Raw genomic sequence first — 15,985 nt, forward strand, 5'->3', positions numbered from 1 at the left:
AACCAACCTTGCATTCTGGGAAAAAATCCTAATGGATCATCCTTTATAATTCTTTTTCTGTGGTACTGGATTCAGTTTGTTAGTGTTTTGTTTAGGATTTTTGTATCCATGTTCATAAAAGATACTGGTTTGTAGTTTTCTATGAAATTTATGTCTTGTTTTGGTTCCTAGGTAATACTGGTTTCACAGAGTGAGTGAAAAAGTATTACCTCCTTTTGTATTTTTTGGAATACTTTTTGAAGAATTGATTTTAAATTAATTTTAAGGAATTAATTCTTTAAATATTTTGTAGAATTCACCAGTGACAGTTGATTTTTAGTGTTGTTCAAATCTTCTATTTCTTTGTTGACCTTCTGCTTTTGTTCTATCCATTATTGAAGTATTGACGTATCCAACTAGTGTTATTGAATTGTCTATTTCTCCCTTCATGATCTTTGCTTTATGTATTTTGGTGCTGTTTTTAGGGTTATATATGTTTATAGTTATATCTTCCTGATGAATTTATCTTCTTTATACAAAATGTCTCTCTCTCTAGTAATGTTTTCTGTTGTAGAGTCTTTTTGGCCTATTAGTGTAGCCACCCCAGATTTCTTGCAGTTGCTCTTTGCATTTCATTTCATTTTCATTTTCCATACTTCTACATTCAGTTTATTTGTATCTTTGAATATAACATGTGTCTCCTATAAAATAATATAATTGGATCCTGTTTTTTTAATCCAGTATTTTTTAATCTAACCTTTTGCTTGGGTTGTTATACTATTCAAATTTATTTTTTATTTTATTTTACTTCAAATTGTATTTATTTGACAGAGAGCACAAGCAGAGGGAGTGGCAGGCAGAGGGAGAGGGAGAAGCAGGCTCCCTGCAGAGCAGGGAATCTGATTCAGGGCTCAATCCCAGGACCTTGGAATCATGACCTGAACCAAAGGCAGACAATTAACCAACTGAGCCACCCAGGTGCCCCTATACTATTCACATTTAATGTTTTTATTGATATAGCTGGATTTTGTCTGCCATTTTACTCTTTGTTCTCTATATGTCTCATATCTTTTTTTTTCGTTTCTCCTATACTGCTTTGTTTTGCATGAAATGAATATTTTCTAATGTAGCATTTTAATTCTTGCATGATTTTTCACTATTTTTTGAGTTATTTCCTTAGAGTTGCTCTAGTGCAATATATATATATTTATATTTATATATAGCATATATATGTATGCTTATCAGAATCAATTTCAAAAAAAAACCCCACAAAACAACAACAAAAAAGAATCAACTTCAGATTTATGCTTACTTAGTTGCAGTGAGATATAGAAACATTTCTATAGAGCTATATTGTTTTCTCCTTTTTGTTATATATGTTATTTTTGTTATATATATGATTGTTATACATATTGCTTCTGTAAATATTACAAACTCAACAATACAGTGTTAAAACTCTTACTTTACATAATTTCATGACTTTTTAAAGATTTTACAAATATCTTCTCCCATTTGGTACGTTGCCTTTTGTTTTGTTGATGGTTTCCTTTACTATGCCCCCAATAGTTTATGTTTGCTTTTGTTTCCCTTGCCTGAAGAGACATATCTAGATAAATGTTGCTAAGGCTAATGTCCAAGAGATGGCTGCCTATATTTTTTTCTAGTTTTATGTTTTCAGGTCCCACATTTAGGTCTTTAATCCATTTTGAGTTTATTTTGGTATATGATGTGAGAAATTATTCCATTATTTTGCATGTAGCTGTCTAGTTTTCTCAGCACTATTTACTGAAGAGACTGTCTTTTCCTCGTTGTATATTTTTTACTCCTTTGTCATAGCTTAATTGACTATATAAGCATGGGTTTATTTCTGGATTCTCTCTTCTGTTCCATTGATCTATTTGTTTTTATGCCAGTACCAATACTGTTTTGATTGCTACAGCTTTGTAGTTTATCTTGAAATCCAGTATTGATATAACTCCATCTTTGCTCTTTCTCAAGATTGCTTTGACTATTTGGGGTCTTTTGTAGTGCCATACAAATTTTGGTGTTATTCTTAGTTTTCTGCATTTTTACTACAGTGTGTCTATTTGTGAATCTGTTTGTATTTACCTTACTTGAAGTTACCGAGCATCCTAGATGTGTAAGTGAATGTTTTTCAATAAATTTGGGAACTTTTTGGCCATTATTTCTTCAAATATTTTTTCTGCCCTTTCTATTTCTCCTTTCCTTCTTGTACTCACATATGTATATAATGATATTCTTAATGCTATGTCTCTTATCTCTGAGGCACTTTTCATTTGTTTTTATTCTTTTTTCTCTTTGTTCCTCAGATCACATAATCTTTGTCTATTATCTCAAGTTTGCTCATTTTTTTCCTGCCAGTTCAGATCTACTATGTAGCTCCTCTAGTGTATTTTTACATTTCAGTTATTATACTTTTCAACTGCAAATATTCATCCCCCCCATAAGCTCTGTCTCTATTGATATTCTCTATTTGATGTATCACTGTCATCATGCCTTCCTTTACTTCCATAATCATGATTTTCTTCAGTCCTATGAACATATTTATAATGTTTACTTTGAAGTAATTGTTCATTAAATCCAAGATCTGGTCACTCTCACAGGTAGTTTGTTTCCCTCTTATTTTCTGGTGTAAAGAACATACTTTCTTATTTCTTTGTGTGTCCCATAGTTGTTTTTTTTTTTTTTAAGATTTTATTTATTCACGAGAAACACACACACACACACACACACACACAGAGAGAGAGAGAGAGAGGCAGAGACATAAGCAGAGGGAGAAGCAGGTTCCCTGCGGGGAGCCTGATGTGGGACTTGATCCCAGGACCCTGGGATCATGCTCTGAACCAAAGGCAGATGCTCAACTACTGAGCCACCCAGGCATCCATCCCATAGTTTTTTTTTTAATGGAAACTGGACATTTTAGATAATAGAGTGTAGCAACTCTGAGTATTGGTCCCGCACTTTGGGGCTTGTTTTTGTTATTTGCTTCTTTATTTGTTTAGTTACTCCTGTATTACTTTAGTGAAATCTATTTCCTCCCTACATATTTATGTCACACAGCCTTAAGTGTGCCCACAGTCACCCTAAGATGAAAGTGGTTTTGCAGGACTCTCTTAGATGGTCTCTTTTTCTGATTACAATTAGCTATTAAGTGCCACTAGTTGCTGGCTGATTGCTATATTGTTTTCAACAATACTGGTGTGTAAATTGCTTTATTAAAGTAACCTAATCAAAGTAACCTAATCAAATTCTGGCTCTTTTGAAGGTGTTGTAGAAGTTAGTATTTGAGATTTGTTCTGACTCCAGTTGTGCTTCCCAGTTCTTTTCAGCAAATTAGTCAGTTTATAATTTAGCATTTATCTCTAATGAGCCTATCAATCCCCTTCCAGTTTCCTTTTACCACAGATTCTGTTTTGGGGAGTACCCTTAGGGTTGAACTTCACCACTTTCTATTGGGAATGAAGTCAATTCCTTGGGGAGAGATTTGGAACTATCTGTTGAAAGGCCTGTTTGGATTTTGTAGACTACTTCTCCTTGGCAAAATTTCGGAGCCATGGCTTTGCTCGAGGTGAGGACAAGGCACACTTCTTCTTCTTCTTCTTCTTTTTTTTTTTTTTAAAGATTATTTATTTATGAGAGAGAGAGAGAGAGAGAGAGAGAGAGAGGCAGAGACACAGGAGGAGGGAGAAGCAGGCTCCATGCCGGAAGCCCAACATGGGACTTGATCCCGGGACTCCAGGATCACACCCTGGGCCAAAGGCAGGTGCCAAACTGCTGAGCCACCCAGGGATCCCCGAATGGCACACTTCTAAATGACATCCTTACTTTGGAGTTGAGCACTCAGTGGATGGGGTAGCAGCCCTAGATGTTCTTGGTTTGCCTCTCTTGTCATGGAATCCTTGACCCACAGACCTCAGCAAGGGCATTTAGGGTCCCAGTATTCACAGTGGCTCCATGTTCAAGGTAAGGGTTTTATCCTATTCATGGAGGCTGAGTAGAAGGTGAGAGCCCTCCCCCTCCACCCCCAATTGGGTGTGTTCTCCTAGAACTTAGCCTCAGCAACAGGTAGCTGATGTAGGATGAAAACTGCTAACATTCTGCCCTTCTTGGGAAGATATTTCTCCAACTAGAAACTCAGAGGAGAGGGTTTTCTGTATTATTGGCCATACCAGTCTGGAGTGGAATTTCTGTCTCAATGCTGGAGTTGGAGAGAGGATGTAGTTCTTCATTCACATCCCACAGATTCTTGCAGTTCTTATTGGGATTTAGATATTTTTGAATAAATGTTTCTTTATTTGTTCTATGCCCTTAGGACCATGGACCGTTTCCAGAGATTTTAGGTGTTTTTTTTTCCTAATTATAATTTTCACCATTTTCACAGGGGAATGATTCTGTGGAGCTTCTTGTGCTATCATTGCCAGAAGTAAAAATCTTATATGTTAATTTTTTCATTTTCTCACTCACTCAATTTTATTGAGTGTGTTATGTGTCTGGTGCTGTGGTAAGAGCTGAAGATACAATGGTGAATAAAACAGACCTGGAACTTGCTGAAGTAGACAAGACAAAAACAAGACAAAAAAGGATTATAAACCACTTTGGCAAACATGCTCATTGCATTTTGAATTAATAATGAATGAACAAGTGAATTATATGAAAAAATCTTAAGGAAACTATGGAACTAGGAAAGGCCTGTTGGATTTTGCTATCAATAGATTACTAGGACTATTTTTTAAAGTGTTTTTAATAGAGCACCATAGACAGAAGCTCATGCCATCTGGCTAAAGAGTGAATGAGAAGAATACAAGTAGGCAAAAGATGTGTTAGCTATTCTTGGAGGAGCTCAATTGTAAAGGAAAAGAAGGGAACATTAGCCAAAGGGTTAACAGACTTTTTTCTTTTACCAACTCTACCCAGCACTGTGCTCCAAAATTTTCAAGAGAAAGGGATATATACTTGTGTCCAGTTGATTTCTCTTGCTCTAATTCTGTGCTAAACAAGCAAGCAGATGATTTAGCTTTTCAGGTGTGTCTGCATACAGACAAAAACAAATGAAATGAACTAATTAGAAAAATTGAGAATTCAGTCTATTGAGAATTTGTAATTCTCATTATAAAGGAAGTAATTGGCATTTGATCCCTGTGGTTTTGAATAGAATGAGCTGACCTCCCTTGGTCTTATCACTAGACAAAACTGATCTTGTCTGCAGAGCAAAGCTCACACCTGGAGCAGGGGTTCTCCTTGTACCTATGTGTACCAAACTCAAGCCACACTTCATGTTCTAAAACCATAGGACTTGCTAACTGAAGTATTTGCATTGTGTTTTTATCAAATAACTTAATAGCAAAGACGGATTTCTTTGAGTTCTGCCTAGTATTCTATAATGGGATCATCTATTATCTTTCTGGCAGACATTTTTAGATAAAGAATGGAACTTTGCTAGCAGTTGTTCTTGAGAATGAACTCTCCTAAAGTTAAAATGAAATGTGAAAAGAAATTAAAAAGGTAATGAATGATGGCATGTGAAGGCCAGAAGATAAAGTTACTATCTTGGATATTAGGCAGTAGGTGAAAGGTAGCTAAAGACAGTAATGGCTGAAGAAGTAGAGAGATCCTAAGGAGAAGAGAGGGATAAATGGGGGTGGAGAAATATTAAAAGAAAAGGCAGAGTCAATGAGTTGTAATGGTACCTACTTTGCCCAAGTACAAAGTCTCTTCTGTGTGTCCTGACAAACACTGAAAATCAGTTTTCACAAGGGGACACTTCTAAAGGCATCCTAGTAAGCAATATACTAGAGTACGGTTTTCTTTTCTGACTTGGGTTTTTACCCTAGCATGAAATAAGTTTCCATTTATTCATTCAAATATTTATTGACCCTACTAGATGTCAGTCAGGGGGCTAGAGACCAGGGACATAAGCAAGAGCAAGATAGATAGAAAGGTAGCTAATATCAAGTTAATTGGCAGTTATTATTCAGTGTGATAATGTGAGGAAGTACTTGGAATTATGGAAGCAAACCCAGGCTTCTAACCCAGACTTGGCAGGTAAATGAGGGTCCCCCAAGGAAGGTTCCCTATTAGGCTAGAGTCTCTAAAACAATAGTACTTTATCCCTCTTGTTCATTCTAACATCCCTAGAACCTAGCACAGTGCTCAGCATGCGATAGAAGCTCAATAAGAATAAGATGAATGATTGAATTAATCAAAACCCATCTTTACTTCATTTGCTTGGTATGGAAATAATCCCAATAGGAGAAATCATCCCAAATCATATTCTTTAATTCTTAGTGTTTTCTTATGAGAAGAGAACAAACATATCTGGATTACTGATTAATTAATCTGTCATTTATTTGCCCTTGAAGTTTCATGAATATCAAAATTTTAGAACAAACTTCCAAGCAATTACTGTAGCAACTAATGTCAATGAAATGTCAAGAAACTATAGAATAGATCTTTTAAAAATCAAGGGAAAAGCAATATGTAATGGAAACATTGAAGTGCAAAATATGTTGGGCCTTAATTCAGTGAGGCAAGTACATGATCTTATTTGAGCTCTTTCAGAATGTGTCTATAGTGTTTTCACTGGATATTTACAGATAGTTGAAATAGCTAAGAATCACTTGATTATTATTTGCAGCTACTTCCATGCACCACAGAGAAACTAGCTGCCAACCCTTCTATTCTAGTGGCTAAAGTTTGGAAAACAGACAAAACTAATGGCTTCAAAGGAATATCCTCATATTAAAACTCCCACAAGTAGTGTGATACGAGGCAAGGAAAATAAATTTCAAATGAAAAGATTTACCACTTAGTAGCTTTTGTGATCTGGGTTAGGTCAGTTAATCTTCCTGAGCCTGGTTCCTAATCTATGAAATGCAGATGCCATGATGTTGCCTAACCTCCTGTCATTGCTGTGAAGATCAAAGGAGATCATCTAAGTGAAGGAACTTTGAAAACTGCAAAAAGCAATATGATTGTTAATTATTCAAATAATATTATGAATGGAGAATAGAATTCAAATTGCTGACTATGAGTGTGATCCATGATGAGCAATCTTTAATATTCCATAACCAGCTCCAGAGCCCTTGACCCATTAATGGTTCATCACATAAGATACGGAAAGAATCACATACTGGATGAAAGATTTCACACTGGATAAAATTTTTTTTTTTAAGGCTAGTCCTCTGATCAATCTAACAATCCAAATTGTGAGCATGTGCATATGTCTTTTAAGAAGGACACCCCTTTAATCAGTTAGGACGCTTCTGAGGCTCTCTGGAGTTCCTGCAGAAGCTGATATCGAAAACTCACTTACTCAAGCGGCCTGAGTCACTAATTAGACAATTTGCACCAATTTGATAGCTCCAGCTGTTCAAATAAAACCTGCCCTGATGGGAAGGCTGAGAGAAAGACTGGAAAGGGCAGGATTGGGGACGAGAATCACATCCAGGGAAGACAGCTGAGCCAGCTGCTTTCCTTAGGCGAATGTCTGAGAAGCAACATCTTTATAAGACTAAAGAGTTTATTTTAACTATAAGGAAAAGAAACTAAGTACCAGTCACCACTAGCAAGGGTGATCTTTATCTGCCTTTGTTGGCCTGAGAGAAAGAAAAGGAATCTTAAAAGGCTTCAGCAGCTGCAGGCTCCTCACAGAGGACATCTCCCGCACATTGCTGACATGTCTTGGATTTTTCCAACCTTACCTTGTGTTGGAAGAAATTACTGCGGGAGTCGAATGTCCTCCTACACACGTGACCCCACGTGGGTGTTAGCCACTACCCCTCACGCAGCAGAATCAGCATTTCCCAGTCTGGTTCTTGTAAAGGCCAGTGATTGCCCTGTGGAAGGCTTTGTGATCCTTTCCTTGCTTGGAAGCCTCTCTTCCAGCACCTGCGAGCCCTCACCCTGAGAGATGGCTAATGTGCTAATTACTCCGAACCCAAAAATGTAAGCTGTAAACAAATGAGAGCTGTGTTTATAATCAATCAGTTTTATGACCTTCTGATGGTGATGATATCAGTGGCGTTTACACTGGAAGACCGCACAGCGTTCTCCAGCAGCTGGCCGCTTCTGTTGCTTGAGAGCAGAGAATGATGTGGCCCATTAATTGTAGTCTTTGCACTGAAGGGCATGTTACCTTGGCCAAATGGCCAATCTGGCTCTTGGAATTGCCAAATAAATTATTTTCAAAAATCTCAAAGTCAGCTTGGATGGTTTTCAAATAATCTGTGGTTTGGGGCCTACACTCCTCCCCTCCCCATTGAAAAACTAAAAATGCATTCTTTCTGAGCTGTAACTTGATATATACATGATTTGAAGACAGCGGGGAGACACTCTAATCCCAAAGAGAGAGAGAGAGGTTTGGCCTGGATGCACAAAGAACTCACTCCCTCTGATTTAGGGCTGACCTTTGCTACATCATTCTCCCTGCCCTTAAGCTGTTTCTCCACCTGAAGGCTGAGGTGGGGAAGACTCCTGAGCAGATGCCTGCCGAACACTTTGTTATCAACAGAACCAAGAGGATCCATGCAAAGCGTAAATATCATAAAACGTGGCAAGAGAAATGTTTACACCAATCTGTGGTTTCTGATCAAAGCCAAAATTGCTGGGTTCTTGAATGAAAACTTCTGGCCGCACATGTGAGATTTGCAGCTGCCTTTGGCACCTATAAAATATGATTTGTGAGGTGCTGAACAATGTCCTGGGGGTCTCCAAAGGCTGCTCCTTTGGCACCAAGATCCTTTCATATTGAGTTGTGCCAATATGTGGATAGACCAGTTTGAGAACTTTGGCTGCATTTTGGGCTTGTTAACAGTGTAAAAGATTTGCCAGAGAAACCCCACATGCATTTTGCCCCCAAGCACCTTGCCCTTCATTTATAGACCCCTGGGAAAACCAAGCCCATCTGTTTCTCATTCATTTACACTTTACTCATCAAAATGTTGGTTTTGGTTGGATTCCTTTGTTTTCATTTCAAGAAACCTTTAAGAATGTGGAGTGAGGAAAAGATGGGTAATTAGCCAGAAGTGCTGATGACCCTCAGCGCTCTGTCCTGTTTCTAGCATTAGTTTTAGTTCTCTGTATGGTGACAAGCATTATTTCCATTTATCCCACTTACTAGCGTCCTTAAATTATTATTAAAAAAAAAAAAAAGGAAAAGGTGTATAAGTACAGTGTTTTGCCTCTGCTCTACCACCAGAGATTAGGAAACAATTTAGAATCTGAGGAGTTTTCATGAGGGGACGCTCACAGTGTCTCAGATTTTGCCTTTTCTTTCTTTCTCTTGTTTTTAAAGAGTCAACTGCTTTTTCTTATATTCATGAAAGTGAATGAGTGGCTGGGAACTGGGAAAAAGTCTTTCTTTTCTTTTCCTTTCTTTGTAAATACTCGTGAAATTGTGAATATTTGTGAGCTGCAAGAAAAATACATTCAGTCTATTTTCTGGTCTTTTTTTTTTTTAATCTCTTAAAATTCTTAAATCTCCTCAAAGCAGCTTTTTTTCTTAGTTCTTAGTCAAAATCAGTAGTTGTAGGCCTCTTAAGTGAGGCTAAATTCTTGCCTTTCTTACAGTTGTAAACTTGCTGATCTTTAGAAGTTGAAATAAAATTAGATTACATCCTGTCCCCACCACCAGAAAAAGGGTAGATAGTTCCCTCCCCAGTTCTTAGTTTACACATTCCTGAATAACAACCATAATCTAAATTGTGTAGGAACGTGATGAGAAATATCTCAGTTAAAGGGGACATTACAGAGGATTATGTATTGTATGTATTATATAACCTAATCAAGGTTCTTGGGTTAAGTTATCAAGTTTTAGTAGTGGTGAACCTCTGGTACTATTATGAAGTATCTCAATAATGTTTTATGAATTGGTTTTAATGCTGTGACAATCAGATGCAGTGTAATTTGGCAAATTCATTTCCTTTTTATGTAGTAATGGCTTTACTTTTTGTCATGTGTGCCAGATGGTAGGGGACCAATATAATCTGCAAAATTGAAGTAATTGGACAAAGGAGACCCAACTGCTATTATGAGACTTAAGAAGTTCTAGAATTACCACTGCAGATATGGCTTTCTGTTAAATACCATTCAAATGGGTGACAGCCTAGGGCAAACATTGAGAACCTGTGCTGTTAGAACAGGCTAAACCCCAGCTAAAATCTGAGATCTGCTACTTTGTACTAGCCACAACAAGTTACTGAGCCTCTCTCTTTCCTCATGGATATGGTAGGAATAATAATAGTGCCCAGTCCAGTGGTATGTTGGTAATAGCCAATTTCCGTGGTGGAAATACTCTCACTGTGGTTGGTTTCAGGTCGCCTGCTGGAGTTGGCCAAGGTCGGCACAATCAGTTACTCCTGAGCTGGTGCAAGCCATTGCCAGCACTCCACTGACAGTACCTTGGGGTGTTAGTTGGGGGTATTAAAATGAGATGCAGCATGCAAAGTGCTTAATATCCTGCTTGTATATGCTTTATTTCCTTCATTCTAAGATGCCATCAATTGTAAGAAAAACCATATTTAAAGATAGATTTTAAGGAAAATTTTTATTGATTGTATATATCCTGTATCAGAAATGAAAAATTAACAGTTTGTGTTACGATTGAGGAAATAATGTTTACCCTGCACAAGGCACTATGCTAAGCATTTGTCATAAGTGAGAAGCCTACACCACACATGCTTTTGGCTTATGGCTGTATCTGTTTGCTTATTAAATTAGAAGTACTCAACCAAATGCTAACACCCTGGGCCTTCTGGCTCTTTCATTGGAAGTCTTACCTGTAGAAAGTCTCTCTGTCATACCTTTTGTTAACCTACTAGGGCTACTATAATAAAATACCACAGTCTGGGTAGCTTAAGTAACAGAAATTTATTTCTTACAGTTCTGGAGGCTGAAAGTCTAGATCAAAATATTAGTAGGTTTGGTCTCTCCTAAGGTCCTTCTCCTTGTCTTGCAGTTGGTGTCTTCCTGCTGTTTCCTCCTATGGCATTTTCTCTGAGCACCTGTATCCCTGGTATCTCTTTTTCTTCTTAGAAGGTTACTAATCCTATTCAGTTAAGGCTTCAACATATGAATTTAAAGGGGATACAGTTTTGGTTCATTACACATGTCTTTAGGCTGTGTATTAATTTTTTGGAGTTACCTTAACAAATGGCCACAAACTTGGAAGCTTAACAGAAATTTATTCCCTGGAGGCCAGAAGTCCAAAATCAAGATGTCCACAAGGCCATGTTTTTTTCTGAAGGCTTTAGGAGACAATTTCTTTTCTTTTTTTCTTTTCTTTTCTTTTCTTTCTTTTTTTTCTTTTCTTTTCTTTCTTCTTTCTTTTTTCTTTTTTTCTTGCCTCTTCTAGTTTGTAGTAGCTCCAGGCATTCTTTGGCTTATAGTGGCATTACTCCAGTTTCTACCTTCATTTTCACATGGCCTTCTTTTCTTTTCTCTTCATCTACGTCTTATAATAACAGGTGTCATTGGAGTTAGGGTCCACTCAGTTAATCCAGGATGATCTCATCTCAAGATTCTTAACTCAATTATATCTGTAAAGACCCTTTTCAAGTAAGGCCACATTCACAGGTTCCAAGTAGACACACCTTTTTTATTGGGGGAGGGGACACCATTCAACTCACTATAGGTTGATTAATTCATCCTGTCAAATGCATGAACAACAGATTGATTTGTATCACAACTAGATATAGCAGTAGTATCCAGTAAAGAAACTATTTGAGAAATCTTGCTTTTTATGAGCTTTTCACAAGCCCAAACTAGCTGACACCAACTGTGGGAGAAAGAGCTACCTGACCACCCAAAGGCATGGGACCTCCTTCTACAATGTAGAACACTGTAGAGTTTGGACTAAGCTACAGTTTAGCAACTTAGGGAACTCCATTTTCTAGCTCCTTTGAATTTTACTGTACTTATGTGACAATTTCTGGCCACCAGACTAAGGTAGTTAAGCATTCTATGTGCCTTGTCCACATTACCTTTTGTGGCACCTTCACAAAATTAAAGTAGACTGCACACTTGAGTCATCACCTGGGGGGATAGGTGCTTACTGGAACCAGGAGATATTATCATTGTTTTAGATCAGAAGGACCATGCTGTTCTTACTCGATGAGGAGAAGATCTTTTCATGTGTATGGATATACAGCTGGTTGAAGCCCCCTGTGTGGCTTTCAAAAGCCAGTATCTACTTTTGACAGCCGAACCATCGTCATCACCTCTCATCCAGGTCAGACTGCCAAGCATGGGGATATCAAATGTGTGCCAAATGAAGGCATGCCAATTTATCGTAGACCATATAAGAAGGGTCACCGAATCATCAAATTTAAGGTAAACTTCCTCGAGAATGGCTTTCTCTCTCCTGATAAACTTTCTTTGCTGGAAAAACTCCTACCTGAGAGGAAGGAAGTAGAAGAGACTGATGAAATGGACCAGGTAGAACTGGTGGACTTTATTCCCAATCAGGAAAGATGGCGCCATTACAATGGGGAAGCATATGAGGATGATGAACGTCATCCCAGGGGTGGTGTTCAGTGTCAGACCTCTTAATGGGGCCAATGAATAACACTGCTGCTGGCATTTTATATGCCGTAGTGGATGAGTGAAGGACTATAATCATTAGCTCACTACTTGCTATTGTTTTTGTTTTAATATTCAACTATAGTAGTGTTTTAAAAGTTAAATAAAGAATAAACTCAAATATAAAAGCTCAAAAAAAAGAAAATTAAAATGAAACTTGGCCCTTATAACATATACAAGAATTAACTTGAAATACATCTTAGATCTTTTATATTTATAAAAGCAAAAACTACCAAACTTCTAGACAAAAAAAAAAAAAAAAAAGAAGAAGAAGAAGAAGAAGAAGAAGAAGAAGAAATCTGTGTGACCTTAAATCAGGCAAAGATTTTTCAGATAGAACACAAAAATCATGAATCACAAAATAAAAACATTGTTATTTACTTTATCAAATGAAAAGCTCTTGCTCTTCTAAAAAATACTGTTGAGAAAGTGTAAAGAAAGCTAGACTGGGAGAAAGTATTTGCAAAACACGTATCTGATAAAGGATTTGTATCTAAAATATATAAAGTACTTTGACAAGTCAATAAGAAGACAAAAAATGCAGTGTAAAAAATGGACAAGAATTTTGTATAGAAACTTGAGCAAAGAACATATTTAAATGGCAAATTAGCAATAAAAATGTGGTCAACACCAGTAGTCTTTAGGAAAACAGATTAGAAGCATGATAATTAGCCAGGATTCATGGTTAAGATACTAAACATTTAGAAAAGGTTAACCATATGAAGTCAGAGATGTGCTACACCTGGAACTGTCATGCAACTGCTGCAGGAAAAGTAAAATGATACAAACGTTTTGGAAAATAGTTTGCAGTTTCTTCAACAGTTAAACATGTACTAACTAAAAACTCAGTAATCCCATTGGTAAGTATTTACCAAATAGAAATAAAAACATCTCTCTGCAAATGATCATAGGAAGTATATTCATAATAACCCCAGATTGGAAACAACCCAAATGCCTATCAACTAGAGAATTGGTAAACATTTTGTGATATATCCATATACAGAACACTACTCTGCAATAAAAAAGAATGAGGCGCTGATACCATGCAACAACGTGGAATCATTATGTTAAGAGAGAGACACAAGATTACAATGTATGACATAATTCCATTTATATGACATTCTAGAAAAGGCAAAGCTATAGTAACAGAAAGCAGAGAAGTGTGGTTGCTAGGAGCTGGGAATAAGGAAAGGAGGATTACAAGAAGCACAAGGGAACTTTTTGGGATGATAGAAATGTTCCATATTTTCATTGCGGTGATAGTTATTTGGCTCTCTACATTTATTACAACGCAGTGAATTGGAATTGAAATGGATGAACTTTATTGTATAAATTTTATCTCAAAATGATTAAAAATGCTACATTAAAAAATGTAAAATTTATAAAGTCATGCTTCTTATCCTAGTTTCCAGATCTGAGCTAGTGTGTAGATCTTAAATTCACAGCAGAAGGATATATGATAATGATTCCAACAGTCCTTCTCTAAAGAGATCTACAGCTATTTCTTTGAGTAACCATACAGTGAGGAAAGGGCAGCTTATGGATATTGAAAGACTGTTGAACACAGGATTCAAACTGAAATTGATAGCTGCGACCTGAAGGTCATCACTGTCTCTCTTATAGAGAGGTGACATAGGAAGACCAGGTGATCCTTGGGACCCTGGCCCACATTTGGTTCACAGTGGGTTCACTGGGACTTTGGACTCACCTGGTGCCATTTCCCTAACCCTTCAGTGCATAATTGGAGTGGAGATACATGGTAGTTGGCCGAACCCAGTGTTGGTTGGCTGAACCCCATATTGGTTCCTTGACCTCTAGTAAGAACTGTTGCAGTGGGGGAAGACCAACTGGAAACTTCTGAAACCCCCACTCCCAGCCCTGGCAGTAAGTAAAAACACTATTGCATACCACAGGGAATGGTAGAGATTAGTGCCAGTCTTAAAGATCTAAAGGATGCAGGGGTCATGGTCTTTACATATCTTTGTTCTTTAGTTTTCCAGTCTAGCCCCTACAAAGCCAGACTGATCCTGGAAGATAAAGGTAAACTATCACAAGCTCAACCAAATAGTAGTCCTTATTATAGCTGCTGTACCAGATGTGGTATCTCTGCTAGAACAGATTAACATGGACTCAAGTACCTAGCATACAGCCACTATCTGGCAGATGGATTTGTTTCATCTTCATCAGGAAGGAGGATCAGAAGCGGTTTACATTCACATAGGATTAACAATAGTATACACTTTCAGTTTTGTCTCATGGTAACTGTCATAATATAGTCTGAAGAGACCTGGACTCTCTAGATATCCCATAGGACATTCCATGATATTGTTGACATTGTTAATCAAACTGGATGATTATGAAGTGGCAAATACATTGAAGCACTTGGTATGGCACATAGACTGTAAAGGGGTAAGAGATAAACCTCATGAATATTCAGGAGCCTGATATATCAGTAGAGGTTTCAGGAATCCATTGATCTTGATAAATTGTTGCATTTTTCACCTCCTATGGCTAACAAGGAAGAAGAATGCTAGGTGGGCCTTTTATTTTCTGGATGTAGCATATTCCATGAATGGGAACATGGTGACATGAAAGGTTTCTAGTTTTGAGTAGGGCCCAGTGCAAGAAATGGACCCTGCCTATTTGGCCGCATGATTTGGCAGACCCTATGGTATTACCTGCAGTAAGGAGTGATGTGTGGAGTTTATGGCAAGTGCTAGTAGGAGAATCATAATGTAAATACCTAGGGTTCTGAAGCAATGTCATGCCTCCACCATGGAGAATTATATATTAATTGAAAATTAAGTCCTGGTATGCTTTGGGTTTCTGGTAGAGATGGAGCACCTACTCATGGAACCTTGAAGGGCTGGCCAGAAGTGTCTACCATTACCTGTGTTGTGTCAGACCTACCAAGTCGTAAGTTAGGATATCCCAGCAGCAATCCACCATAAGATAAAAGTGGTACATCTGAGAGTGGGCATGAGCAGGATCATAGGACACAACAAGACTGCATGAGCAGATGGCCCAGACTCCTGAGTCATCCACTGCTGTTGTATAGTTTCTTCTCTCATCTTGCCCCTGTGGTCACAGTCATAATCTCTTACAACCAGCTGACAAAGGAGGCAAAAGGCCAAGCTTGGTTGTGGATGTGAATAGATGAAGAGAAATTCTCTCAGTTAACAACACCTTTGGGCAGTGCAGCACATCATCTAATTTGTGTGGTAGGAAAAATGGCCAAAGGAAGAACATACACCAACATGTGGGTGGTTGCGAACTGCTTGGCAGATTGGTCAGGGGTCTGAATGAAAATAATTAGAATTTGGAGATAAGCAGATATGGGGAAGAGTAATGTGGATGGGCACATGCAAGTGAGCAACTATAAGGTTTGGTTTATTTAAGGGATATTATT

The 15,985-nt window shown here is 37.7% G+C and overlaps 1 pseudogene; it reads left to right on the plus strand.

Moving 5' to 3' along the window:
- The first annotated feature begins 3,553 nt into the window (after nt 1–3,553).
- On the plus strand, nt 3,554–12,562 carry LOC129495944 (dnaJ homolog subfamily A member 1-like; annotated as a pseudogene).
- Nucleotides 12,563–15,985: the final 3,423 nt, after the last annotated feature.

The sequence above is a fragment of the Nyctereutes procyonoides genome, unplaced genomic scaffold (genome assembly GCF_905146905.1).
Source record: "Nyctereutes procyonoides isolate TBG_1078 unplaced genomic scaffold, NYPRO_anot_genome, whole genome shotgun sequence".
Taxonomy (NCBI): Eukaryota; Metazoa; Chordata; class Mammalia; order Carnivora; family Canidae; genus Nyctereutes; species Nyctereutes procyonoides.